The sequence below is a fragment of the Rhinolophus sinicus genome, chromosome 16, assembly GCF_057876585.1.
Source record: "Rhinolophus sinicus isolate RSI-liver-muscle chromosome 16, RSI-T2T, whole genome shotgun sequence".
Classification (NCBI taxonomy): Eukaryota; Metazoa; Chordata; class Mammalia; order Chiroptera; family Rhinolophidae; genus Rhinolophus; species Rhinolophus sinicus.
Window position 1 is genome coordinate 67,235,071 of NC_142516.1, and position 14,561 is coordinate 67,249,631.

General features: G+C 35.0%; 1 protein-coding gene across 2 annotated transcripts in view; it reads right to left on the reverse strand.

Moving 5' to 3' along the window:
• Positions 1-14,561, reverse strand: part of ELAVL2 (ELAV like RNA binding protein 2) — a 154,459-nt gene that overhangs the window by 132,072 nt on the left and 7,826 nt on the right. The window lies entirely within an intron of this gene.

Below are 14,561 nucleotides of genomic sequence, written 5' to 3' on the forward strand. Positions count from 1 at the left end.
GGTGACTCTCAAAAAGAGCAGCTGTGTATAAAATTGGAACAAGGCATTTGCTGGTGGTACAGTTCTTGGACCACACATATATTGCTGACAGTAAAGATACTCAAGCTTTTATCTGAGCTTTTTCTCCGAGGATTTAGAAAGGTTAACCAGAAGACCAAGTGCTTTCAACACTTTTGGTTTATAGATGAAGACTACTTTATTAACCCCATATTTTAATAACATTCAGGAGGCTGAAAGACAGTTTTATTCATAGTATTTATTTCTTCCTCCAGGTAAAAGTGTGGTCCTCAGGATGGACTTGATGTATAAGATAATATTCACTTGACATAGGTTCTTTTCCAGCTTGAATTTCTTTTAATCTTGAAAGATAGCTCCAACTTCCTAGACAGTGCTTACATTTCTTATACAATGTAACATATCATCTCTAGAAGCTCAAGCCTTTCTAAAAGGAATTCCTTTACCTGTTTATTTCCTACTATTCGCTATCTTTGAGCATGCTGGAAAGAGGAAGCACAGGTAAGAGAAACTGGGATGGAAGGAAAGTCACAAAAGCAAAATAACCAGAAAGTGAGGCAGTGAAGTAAATCAGAGTTTCTTCAGAGTGTCCTTGAGTGTTGATAAATGATTAATGGCAAAGAACAGAAGACCTGTTTATCTTCCATATGGCCTATGTACTATGTCCGAGTTACTCATGATGATAACTGGGAATTGGGAAAGAAGGCCTGAATTTATATGTTATCTTATAATTGCATTTATAATTATCATGCCCTAATCCCTGCCCCCACTTTTTATATAACATCAGGCCTGGGGTTCTAATTTAAACTTAAAACTATTCTATAGACTGGGTGGAAATCATGGGAAGAGGAAAGAAAAGCAGTTTGAAGAAATGAAGTCAATGGGCTTAGGGAGACAAATCAAGGGAAAAGAAAGACTCCACCTCCTCTAGATTAGATTAATCACTGTATGCATAAACAGTTGGAAGATTGGGTTTGTTGTCATCCTCTTTCAAGCCCTCTTCCCCTCCCCAGCTCAATACAGAGAAATATCTCTCAAAGGAATAAGTACAATTTGGGTAAAAGTATAATACTATTTAATCAGATTTATCTATGAGTTGCTTGTCTCTTCTCCTTGTTAACATGCTCTTAATATTAAATTAGTTGCATGTGTTCATGCAATATACTTAGCACTTTGAAAAAAATCTTTACCATTAACTTACAATTACATAAGTGTCTTCTAACTGGGTGAAAACTAATACTTAGTTTTGTTTTTTCATGCATGTCTGTATCCTCAATATTATGTACATTACAGTGGTATATTTTCCAAAAGGATTCAGGGAGGATGGATATGGAAAGCTGGGTGTGGTATGGGGTAATGAAAATCTAGCATGTCTGTTATATAGTTAAAGAAATTACATGAAAAACAGTAAACTTGTCCATTCAAATGCAAAATACTAAATTCTATGGATTCAGTGTATGTGCTTTTTTCAGTTTGGGTAGAGGAGCAAGTATTTTTCAAAATGTTTTCATTTTCAATGTGTTGTTTTTTTTCTGTAGGTAAAATGGAGTTAAATTATTTAAGAAATTTAAAATACTAGTTTACTTTCTCAATAAAACAAATGTTTTTAAATTTAAAAACTTTTAAATGGATATACCATGAGTAACATGTGTTTTTCTAACTTTTAAAAATAAAAACTGAATACAGCCACTTTAAAATGAATGCTATCTTGATGTAAATTTTACTTTGAAATTCGTTTTTCATAGCCTGAAATACTAACATATTATATTTTGTAATTAATAAAGACTGTGTGTAAACATCACACTCCACATTAAGCAACTGTAACCCCTCTTCATTCATAATTAGGTAAAGAATTATCCATAGCATCATAGCATTTAAAGGCATTAGGAAAGCCTTTTAAAGACATTGAGTTATGATTGTTATATTAGCTCTGATATATCTTCAAAGTCCTTGGCATTATTTTAATCTGCAGCAGACAAGGGAGAGATCTAGGGAGTCACTGAAAGCTTGGAGAAAAAGTTTGATGTAGGCAAAGTTGCAAAAAGAATGGTTCTCAAATCCAAAAAGTAATGAATTCAATTGATTCTTTTACTAATGTTTCTTTATAAGGGAACAGTCATTCACAGGAATACTCATAAGCTATTGTGGGCAATGTCTTTTAGGATAAATAACCCCCTTACAATAGTTTGGGGGGTGAGGGGGAAGGTGTGATTTTAGCACTTTATTATACAGGGCACTGTAAGACACTATTGCAACATTTTAAAAAGTAAATAAATCAGATAAGCCTTAAATGAGTTTACAATGTTTGGCTTAGGGTGATAGTTCCAAACATTATACCCTCTTAGATGAATAAAAATAGCATTCTCTTTGTTAGTTTGTTGGGCTCTTTGCTGGGGTCTGTGGTTCATCTTAGAATGTGACCGTTTAATACATGTGTGAGAAATATAGATATTATAAAGCTTGATGATAATGTTTTATTTATTCTTCTTAAAGAAGTATGTCAACTTTCCTTTCACAGTTTAGGAAACAGAAAGAAAAAAGTTATCAAGAAAATTGACACCAACTTGAGTTTAGAACGTGGCGACCGAGCAAAAGAATGAGGCAGGAATTAGCACCATGGACAGAGACTAGCCGACCCTGAATAAACATTTGCAAAGCCTGAAGGGTTTTGTGTTCCTCCCAGTGAGACGCGGAAACTGCAATTCTTGGGAACGTTTCATTCCACAGACTTTAAGGAAAAGGCTGTCCTACACCCTAGAAATACGTTTCCTTTGAATTAGGCTGGCTTTTGCTAGGACCGGGCCATCGTGACAAACCAACGGGAGGGTCAGAGCCCCGAACTCGCTGCGCCCCCTCCACTGAGATTCATACACCCCCTTGCCCTGGTGAGCCTGCCTGTCATGAAAGCGGTCAGGCAAAATACATGCAAATCCAGGTAGTCACCCCAAAGTCTGCTAAAGCTACTCCAGAGTTTTTAATCCTCGAAATTCCCAGCGGGAATCGCAACAAAAACGCCTACCCGCCCACTCTTACTCCCCTCCCCCAATTCTTCTCCGGGCTCCCACCACCTCCTGGCAAAGGGGCAAAGCCTTTTATGCGAAGGTGAGTGACCTCCGAGACTATTTTGCAAAGGACCCTTTATATTGCAAACACTTTCCATTAGGGACAGTGCCAGGGGCGGCAGTGAGCAGTATCACACACATCCTTTACTTTCTCTTTACATTTTCCTTAAATTCCTGTTTAAGAGAAAGACTGAAAACAGCAGACTCAGCGAGAATTCCTCCTAAATCCCGAGGTTACTGTTTACACTTACAGACACGTGATAGTTTATTTAAATGTTTTCTAAAATTAAATGTAATCTAGTGTCGCGGTAAATCTTTGTGACCTGCCTAGATTGTTCTTCCTGACCCCCTCCCCCTTTTCTGGGCAAAATTTTTGTATTATCCGTTCTCCTTTAGGTGATTTGCCTGCAGATACGCAGACTAAGATCTGTTGCACGTACCCCAGAGTGTCTCAGAAAATATATTTGCAGCTTCGGATCAACGATCATGTATGTAAACGCTCCTAAAAATGTCCTCAGATTTCTTTTGCCCCCTCTTTTACTCAGTAGCAACTTTTAGCTGGATAAACTCGCGTCTTTCCTGAGCATGCACAGGGAAATCTAAGCAGCCTGGCGAGGGTGAGGTCAGAAAAACTGGAGGTGAGAAAGGGCAAATCAGAGCTTTGTGTCCGTTTCTTTCAGGGATGCTAACAGCCTTCGCTAAGCTTCCTCCTAGAGCCCCTACATCTCATGTAAAATTAATACAAGTAATTAAAAATAGCAGTTTCCAAAGTTAAAGGAAACCATCTGTCTCAGCTGGTAGCCATCAGTCATTTCGCTGGCCCCTTTACCGGGACCTGGGAAGAAACGGTTTTTCTGCTTCCGATGCTCGGAGGCTCTTTCTTATATTGAAGATTTATGTTTCTACTTGTGTGCGATGCACGTCTAATTTGAAATAATAAAGCCGGGCTGAGCAACCAGTCAATCAGAGCTATCAACTGCACTCCGCACGCAGCCCTGCCCCCACCTCCCTCCGGTCTCTAACCTTCTTTCCCTCCTCGCTCTCTTTTTCCTCCCTCCTCTGCTCCCTCACACACTCACACTTTCCCCCCGCGTGTGTTCAGATCAAACCCTTGCCCCACAGATCAAGTGACCGCACCGGGGCACGGTGACAAAGGCGGAGTTTGTATCAGAAGGAGTCTGAGGCCCGGGGAGACACAGCGGCTAGAGAAACAGCTGTCTTATCAGCCCGCTGCAGAGATGGAGATGGCTGGAGAGGTCCTCAACAGATAATCACTTGAATAGGTTTGCAATGCGCCAAACTTCACGCTTGATAAGGCCAACCCAATGTAGAGGGCAGCCCAGGATCCTGCTCCATTCTGTTTTATCTGGGCTGTAAATTAAGAAATTGAAATTCAGGTGGCAGAGGCAGCAGTCTGCTGATAGACCGCTAAAGTGAACTGTCATTAAAATGCTTTTGGCAGCCAGAGAGGGGGCGCCTGGAATGGGATATATATTTTTTTTTTCATGGGGGGAGTGGAGAGGTGAGAGAAAAACCTCACCGGTTTTAAAAATTATTTGGGGAGGAGAAGCTGTGATGAGGAGTACCTGAGGGATACTGCATTTTGGTCATGATTCCTAGTCATAGCTAGGAGGCATAAACGATTTAGAAACTATAAAGTTGGGTGAAGTTTGGTGTAATAGAGATTAAGAAACAATTTAAACCGATTTGATAGGAAATAGAATTCTGTCTTTACCAGAGCATGGGGCAGAGGAAGCTCTCTGACTACAGTATTAGAAACAGATTCCACGTGGACTGTAAAGTTTGCCTTTTGTTGTAAGAAAATCAGATCAAACAGATGCAGAGGAGTTATCATAAACTGAGGTTAATGTGACCTTTTTTGTTGAAGTGATAGAGCCACCAGAGAGTTCAGGGTGATTATTAGACTAGCCTAAGAAATTGTTAACCACAGAAAAGAATCTGCTTAACTACTTAAAGTAATAAGAGTTATTATATTCCCTCCTCCCCCTTTACCCAGGTAATTACTATTGGGGTAATTCAGAAAACAAAAAATTCCACGTGTGTATTTTAACACTACCTGGCTCTTGCAGCACACTTTATATTACACTCTTCTGTCTGATTTTGTGAATATGAGGCATGAAATTCTATGCATTATCTGAATAAATGTTCCACAAAAAGTTTTAAATGTACATTTAGGCAGTGACCTTGTTGTCTTGATTCAGTAATGACTTTGCACTGTACCTTGTTCTTTATGTAGTTGAGAAGATCGTAAACTGACTGGTGTGCATTTGTGAGAGTGTGTGTAAGTATGAGAGGCAGCATTGCATTTTCCACAACAGCATTTATAGTTTAAGTTTTAGCAACATTTCTAAAAAGGTACCTTCAGCTGATAATACATAGTTAATGCAGCTTTAGAAAAATCAATGTTTTTAGTTTGTTTAACCCCAAAATTTTGATCGATGTCAGAGTCCACTTAATTGACAACAGAAAAGCTGTTTAAATCACAGTGGGAAACGAAAGAATTAAAAATGAATTTGTTAGGAAAAGTGATGAGAAAAAATTTAAGATACTAGTATACATTTCAGTAATTATTAAACTATATAAATATATTTAAAACAATTCTTTTAAACTTTGAAATTGCCACATGATTACTCATAGGGAGACAAATATATATAAGTCATGAAATCTCAAACATATTTCTGTTGAATACTTTATGCAAAAATCCCACATATCTTCTAACAGAGAACTGGTATGGTTTTTGTTTGTTTGTTTTTGTTTTTGCTTTTACTTCAAATATATGGCTAAATAAGTGCTGTATATATTCTTTAATGAGAAATTTATGTTTAGATAAGTTAACTTTACCCTTTCATACCACCACTTTCCATTATGTTTTCATATTGGTTTAAATAATGGCGACTATGTAAGCATTTGAAGAAGTATTCTTATAGTGAATTGCAGCTTTTAGGCATTATATTACCTTCAGATAATCAAATAATAAGATGTTTTTCTGCTCATTACAAATAAACAAGTTTGAATTGCCAGCTGAGTCTCTTAAGCTATGATTTTTATTTATTATTTTTCTTAATTAAATTGAAAATCTGCATACAATGGACAGCTTATACTATTCTTTATTAAAACAGATAGGACTTTTTAAAAGATATTGAAAATTTGCATGAGAGTTAAAAGGTGCACTCTTACTAGGTCTGAAATGTGAGAAAAAGAATTTTATAAATTTTAATTACATCGCAAAACTAAAAGATAATTTTAATAAAAACTTCATTATTGAACAGAAAAATGTATTAACATGAATTATAAAAACCACTCCTGATTTTTTACACAAATAAATGATATATTTGATTTCTAAAGGCATAGCAATTCATTATGAATGATGAAAAATAATAAAAAATAAAATATTTTTAAAGGGATTCCCCATTAATTCCTTTCTGGAAATGGGATATTAGATTTTTAAGGCGAGCAGTCTCTCTATGATACATAAAAGCAAAAATATTGGAAACTTAGGAAACACCTAAAAGTTGTAATTTTTGTTTAAAACTGATTACAATTCTATTACATCCTCCCCCCCCCAAAAAAAAAAAAATCAGACTACTAATTGTGTCCTCTCAGATATAACGATTATCTTCAGGTGAGAGTCAAATGAAACAGTCAGCTCCTATTTCTAAATATTTATTCCTGATCTTTGACAAAAGATCAGTTTCACCTAGATTCACGCATCCGTTGAGTGCCTATCATATGCAGGAATAACGCAACTAAAGACTAAATGCTTAAAGGGAATCAGATTACTTTTTAGTAAATCCTAGTATTTGGGAGGTTCAACTCCAATGAATGTGTATAAAACATCTCCACAATGTGTCTAGATTCTGTTATTGTTGATCTTCCCAAAGTTTTGTACAGTATCTCTTTATAAGGGTTTTTAATAGCACAGTTTGTCAAAAATTAGTTCTTTAATCAAAACTCTAGTGTTCCTCTACTAGGAGCTAACGTTTTGCAAATTGTTAGAGGAGCTTGGGTTTTTCACTTCAGACACATCCTGATTTGAATCTGACTATGGGGTCTCAGACAAGTTACTTTATTTCTTCTAAGCCTTGATTTCCTGATCTATAAAAGGGTGATAATAATGCTTGATTTGGGATCACTATGAGGTTAAACATAATTGTGAGTGTAAAATAATCAAACTTCCTGGCATGGAGGAAGCAGTAGTTACATGATAACTACGATTATGAGAACAAAAATGATGACTTAGCACATTTATTTGATGAAGCCAGAATTAGAATTCTGCTTTCATATGCTGTCTCTTAAATATTTTCATTTGCTCTCATTAACATTCTAACTGATACATCTTATGATAAATATCCTCTCACATTTCTAATTGTAACCAAGTTCAATAGGTCCCAAAAGGCATGACATCTTCTATCTGCCCTGTTATGTGGCTTCAATATATTTCCCAATACAATTTCATGATTCACTCATAAAAAGTTGTGGGTCTCAAAAAGCAACATAGTCTGAGATCCCATTTGATTGATACAATAATAAAAACACCTTAGATTTTTATAGTACCTTTTATCACAAAAAGCTCAATGTACTTTTACATATTTATCACTGTTACCCATGCGATAAGGAAGGACATAAATTATTTATCATTTTCAATGGCATAACAGAGGCATTAGGAATTTAGGTAACATTTCTAAGATTAATAGGATTAGAGGTCAGGTTTCCTGAATGTCAGTCTTTCTGTAATGTGTTACTCTCTTTGGCATTAATTATGACCATTGTTACTTTAGTTAGGCTCAAAATTTTAGTCTTTGGCATTAAATAGAGGTTATAATTCAGTTAATTACTTGCCAAAATCAAGTTGAGTGAAATATATACCATCAGTGTCTAATCAAATTAAAATATTTTTATTTTATGCCGAGACACTTTTATTATTCAAATATATATGTGTGTGTATATATACACATATATATACATATATATTCAAATATATCTACACACACACACACACACACACACTATCCATTCTTATTTACCATTCTGTGTTTTAATTCTAAAGCAAGATTTTTACAGTTATTATTCATTTATGGCCTTGGAAGAAATCACTTTCAGTCTCCTTATCACTTGCCTATCCCCAGACTCATTCCCTCTCTCCACATATATTTTTATAGGCTATTATATTTATTCCATTTACATAGGCTAACAGTACTTTCTGCTCTAGTTTTCTATTTCATGGGTGGTCTATGCTTGAAAAATCTATCAAAATAAATACCCAAAGGAAGTAAGAAGTAGATTGTATAAAGGGCACAAGAAAATATGCTTTTTGTAATTGTTTGTTTAGAATGAAACGAATGAAGAAATAATGTCCATTTGACTTTATAAAGCATACAATGTCAAGAGAACCCTAAAACTTGCTCCTGGTTAATAGTTTTGCAGTTCCCTCCTTGGCTTACTTTGCTATGGATTGATACGGATGCAGCTACAGAAGTGGACTTTCAGTGAGTGAGTGGAATGGAAGGAAACAAAAGTGATAAAACAATGAACCTTAACTTTTGGATATCTAAATTCATAGGTTACACTGCAAAAACAGACTTAATGTTTTTATTTTAAAATCAGTAGGAATCTCTCTGTATCCAAAATGGATCTTATAATTTGATAAGATTGACCCATCCAAAGTCAAGTCCAGTCATGTGACTGCCGGACAAGATAGTGTAATTAACACCAAGAAGAAACACACATGCATCACAGAATTGCCAGAGCTGTTCTTTATTGCCAGAGACTCCAACCCCTTTAACCCTTCGTGTTGATTGACTAAATGGAAAATCTATTTCTCTGATTAGTATATTTATGTGCATTTTAAAGCTGAGAATACTGTTTAATAAAAATTATGTTCTGTTCCTTTGATCACTGTCATTCTGGTATGAAAAATTAGACAATATGATTGTTTGAAATGCCAGTTTTTATAAACACGAGTTAGAAGATGTAATATAAATGAATGGTGTTACAGACTGTTTAAGCTGTTTGAGTAACAAATAGACATTTCCTTGAATTATTTTGACACAATTTACTGTGAAATTTCTTTTTTTTCTCTTGCTAATATTACTACATTTCTTGTGCAGACAATAAAAGAAACGCCTTTCTTTTCTGTCAGTGCTCATTATTTAACTCATAGAGCACTGATGTTTTCTAGAATACTAACGTTTCCTGGATGTAAATAAATACAAAAAGAAATGTGTATCTCCATATTAGTCATATCAAAAAGATAATAGAAATTTGAGCCTCTTTACAAAGTTTTTATAAAAGAAGAAAATATTAATATATATTATGGTATTTTAGTCCTTAGTTGTAAAAGATCTTCACATAAATCTACTTTATTGGTGTGTGTGTGTGTTCAGAGCAAGTAAAATGAGATTCAGAGGTGAAAACTGCAAAACTTTGGTGGAGGAGACCAGGCCAACTGCAGTGGAGAAAAGTGATAGGATATCATGGTAGTTATGTATGGTGGAGTCACATCATGGTAGGCTTTGAAAGCCAGCAGAGAAAAAGTACTGACATGAAACTTTTGGATGTCGGATATATCCACTGACAAGTGTAAATTTTGGACATGCCAAGCAGGTAGAGACTCAAAGAATTAAGACACAAGGAGCGTGAAGAAGCTTTTTGTCTAAAATGACGCAGGAAGGTAACAGGATAAACTGAGATGAGGGAAGACTGACAGGTCCAGAAGAGGGGTTCGCACTGATACTAATGAAAGTGTTTTATGGCCCCAAAGTGATAGGGTTCTGGACAAATAATACTTCTGCACCAAAAAGCCCAAGAAAGAAGTGAGAAAGCAAAACCAGGAACCAGAGCCCATCAGCCTGCGTTTTGCTGAGCTGTGGGTATCTCTGACACCTTTGTATATAAGGGGTGGTGGTGGATGCTTTTAAAACACTGTTAGGAAAGGACACAGTGTGGCACTAAGCTAAGATTTCTAGGCTTGGAGAAAGGAGACATGGGTCCTAGTAGTATTTCTCCCACAACTAGCTGATTCCCTTCAGTAAGTCAGTGACTAAACCCATAATTCCCTGGAGAAGACTGGATTAGTAATAATAATGATAATAGATAACAAGCATTGAGTATGTACTATGCAGCCCTCTAATGCTTTACATTCATTACATCATTGAGCCCTCTCAATAAGCCTATCATTCTAAATATGGGGAAACTGAGGAAGTTAAGTAATTTACGCACGATCACTCAACTAGAAATTGACAGAGATGAAAGTTGACCCCATATCTAGGGTCCCAAACCTTAACCACTACTTCTTAGATGAATTCCAAGGTAATTTCTAGATGTAAAACTCAGTAATTCCAAAGAAATATAGCAGAAATTAAAAATGACATAAGACTTGCAAGAGACACAAAGCCTAAGGAAAACAAATATTACAAGTAACATACACAGGCAAACTATGTTTTGCAATGGAACTGATCACACTCATGTGTTGCCATGCTATCTATTGCTGACAAATGCAAGAGAGATAAAACGTATTGTTTGATGCTCTGCATCTCTAAAATGATTCACGTCAAGTACAACAGGATTTTGAGAAATATATAAGATGTCCTAGGAGATCCTAACCTCTGTGTAATACTATTTTGGGGGTACGAAGAAACTTAGCTATGTAGCTTTTATAAATTTTAATTTTCAGACATCTACTCCATAACCATATAGTAAACAGTTATAAAACCAAATGGATAGCATATATTGGTATTTTAATGACATATAAAGGTTTTCATGAAATACTGTGGATAGCATTAAGCATCATATAAAGGATGTTAACTAAGAACATTAAGTTGTGGCTATTTTGAGGTCATGGGAGTTGAGACTTATAGTGACTTGTTTCTTTATATTTTCTGCATTATTCGGTTTGGAGAAACTCTGAACATGCATTCTTTTTTATAAATTGGAAAAACAGGTAGTTTTGTGTTTGGGGTAAAAATAAAACTCGATAGATAGCTCAAGAGCTCAAGCTTCAGCCCTGTAGCCACCAGGTGGGAGCAGGTGGTGGGTACTAAGTGGTAAGGACAAGTGACCTCTTGAAAGACAACTTAGATTTAGAGAGAAGACAGATTAACAGCCCTGGAGATTTATAGTTTATAAACAAAATAATATTCACTTACAGAAACAAATCTTGAGATGTGATACTTAGGAAAAATAAATACAGCAAAATGACAAAAACCTCAGAAATTGCTCTACCAGTTTCTTAGAAGAATACAGTAGCAGAGGTAACTAGCCTGTCCAATTAGAATTTACTTACACACAAGAATGTCAACTATTTCCTTCACTTGCTGCCTGTCTATATTACGGCTAAGGGATGTTCTTCTATTCATTTAATTAATCATTTCTTTTTCCCTATTACATTCTTGCCCACAGTTGCTGGAGAATCTTATAAAACAAACCTTTATTCCCAACTAACAAAGCCCTTAAAGTGATTTGCTTATATTTCTATATAAATAAATGAAAACCATAATACAGTAAATAATTATAATGAGATTAAATAAAACCTAGCTTCCTGACAGATACCATTTAGTGAATTGCTATTTCAGTGCCTTAAACAGTCACCTGAGTTAATTCAATTTTCATATTGTTTAATTTTTTGTCTTTAAAATCATTCTTCAGAGAATGAGAAACTGGCCCATTCTTTCAACTCTACAGGATCATATAGTTTGAACATCCTCACTTATTTATTTAATTTTGCCATTTAAAAATATTTGAATATTATGGCCAAGAATCTAACAAGAGCTGCATGAAGGTATTATTTTTATATTATTATAAAATAAATTTATATATAAATATGTACTTATAGTACATATAAATCTATAATATATTAATTTAACAAATTTATATTATAATATAGGAATATTCTGATTCAACTGGTACTCACAGACTGGAAAACAAGGTACTAAGAATATCAAAACAAGAGAAATTTCTTTTCTAATGTGTTTAATGTGGCTCTGTTACTATCTTTTAAGCTTTATAAATTGTGAATATATATTAACTTTTAGATACGAGTTACAACCATTTTTTAAAACGTTATTTGTCATAAACAGAGGATATAAAGTGCTGCTGCCCTTGCTCATGCACTTGTTTGACTCATGGTGCAGTCTTGAATAATTTTAAACCAAACATGACTGCGGCAATCAATTTTCGTCCAATTTATTGGGCATGAGTTAAAGCCAATTAAAAAACCATTTTTGGTGCAATTCAAGGGGAAAAATGTATAAACCCATGAAAAACAGATTTCAGTCCTAGACATGAGTCATCACTATTCTAAATAATGGTGTCAGCCCTAAATCAGAAAGAACAAATCCTAAAATTGCATAGTCCACACTGGAAACTGCATTTATCAGCAATGATTTTATACAATTGTAAATATTTTTCATAAGAAATTGACCTGGAAGGAAAATCTTGCTCTTCTAATCTTGTCACATTTCTGAAAATTATTTTAGTCACGAAATTAACAGGTAGTTTATGGCAAACACTGAGTTTCTGAATTAAGAACTAAGGTAGAGTCATCTGTGATCTTTACACAAGAAAGCACAATATTTTACCTATAATTTTAAAGTATCTTTTACATACTAGACCATGCATCCTTTCACATGAATACAGTGGCTTTCTTTTAAGGCCAGGAAATGAAATAATCCCTGTACGTTCCAGCTAATCTTAGGGTGATCAAAGTAGCAAAACGGAAGCTTCTAGGTTGGAAATTACAGCTATAAAATACACCCATACATTTTCAACATGTATACAAAAAAGGGCTTAGAAAAATATGGTTGTAGCGGTTCAAAATATTCAAGCAGACCTGGATTCTGGTTCTACCCCTCCTACGTCTTTGGTGTATGGCTTTAGGCTCATTGCCCTGACCTCTCAAAGCCTCAGTTTTCTCATCAGTAAAATGAGTATAAAAATAATAGGCACCTTTTAGGGATGTTGTGAGCATTAAGTGAAAAAATACTTGTCCAGTGCTTAGGAGAGTGACTGGCAGAGTGAATTTTTGGTGAATGATAGAACTGGTGAGCTGCATGAAAGCCCATTAGTTCTCACACATAGCTAGCTGTGCATCAATGACTCAACCTACCCGCAGATTTTTTTTTTTTTTTAAGTACAAATCCCTGGTCTCTACCCTGGGAGATTACTTAGTAATTCTGATGTGAGTTCTAAGCACATGTGTTTATACAAACTTCCATGGGTGATTCTGATGAACCACTGATTTAAAGCAAAAAGCAGTACAGATTTTTCAGTTGCTCAGTTAACATAAAGTCAAAGCAAATTCCTGCTTGAACTATTATGGTTTGGCTCTCTGTTGAGCAGATTAATTGGAATAATTGCCAAATTTGTACTTTGTGTTATGCTGAAAGAGATTTAACTGGGAGACTGTTAAAATATTTTATTTACATTCATGTATCTATGAGGTCACAGAGTATGATTTTCCACAATTTCCTTTTATTATAATAAAAGTACAGACATGTGAGTTTACCCCTGGGAAATGACAGTCATTCCATTGGCATAGATATATTTTAGTGTTTACTATATCTTATAGCTTTTACTTCTATTTAATAAACATAGGCAGGTAAGCCAATACTACCAGATTGATTTTTTGCAGACTTATATTTTTCTGTTAAGTTGGTTCATTTCTAACTGTCCTATTTCAAGATAAATAAGCAGTTTCTTCAGTGACAGAGATCAAAGAATGCCACAGTTAAGAAAAGCAACTATCAGAAAAATACATCCTTTGGCTGACATGACCACCCTCCACGGTACTCACCATGATTCTTTCACAAAAATGAGGGCATTTTCCCTGGGAACAACTTTTAAATATTAAATGAAGCCACTACTCGCCTTAATATCTTCCCTGATCATAAAAGTCTGGCAGTCGCATGACTGGGCCTGACTTTGAGTAGATCAGTCTTATCAAATTATAAAATACATTTAGGATACTGCTACACAACCAGACAGAGTTTTTAATTTAGAGAGTTTTTAGAGAGCAGGCCATTGATATACTCTATCCCTGGACCTAAGAATACAAATTGCATAGATTACCTAGAGCTTGTTTTCTGGGAACATTCTACCCCTTAGGGTTTAGAAATGACTCTAGACATAATTCAACATCATGCATTGAAGAGCTGTTGGTAGGTCAAGGATATGTTGATCAAAGAGTTGGTACACCCACATTTTAGTTTTAAAACTGTTTGTGAGCCTTTATGTTTCTATATATAAAATGAAATGGTAGTATTTGCTTTTCTTACTTCCAGGGATTATTGTGAAGCCAAAATAAAATTACATATATGAAAACTGGAAAAAATTTTATCGTTGTGGCATAGGAATCTAGAGGCAAATAAATATATTTTTAATGTACACAACTTTCCAGTAAATTATCCAAAAGCTTTTCAGGGACATATTTGCTTTTTTATTATTAAGTAAACTTTTTTTTTCCCTTTT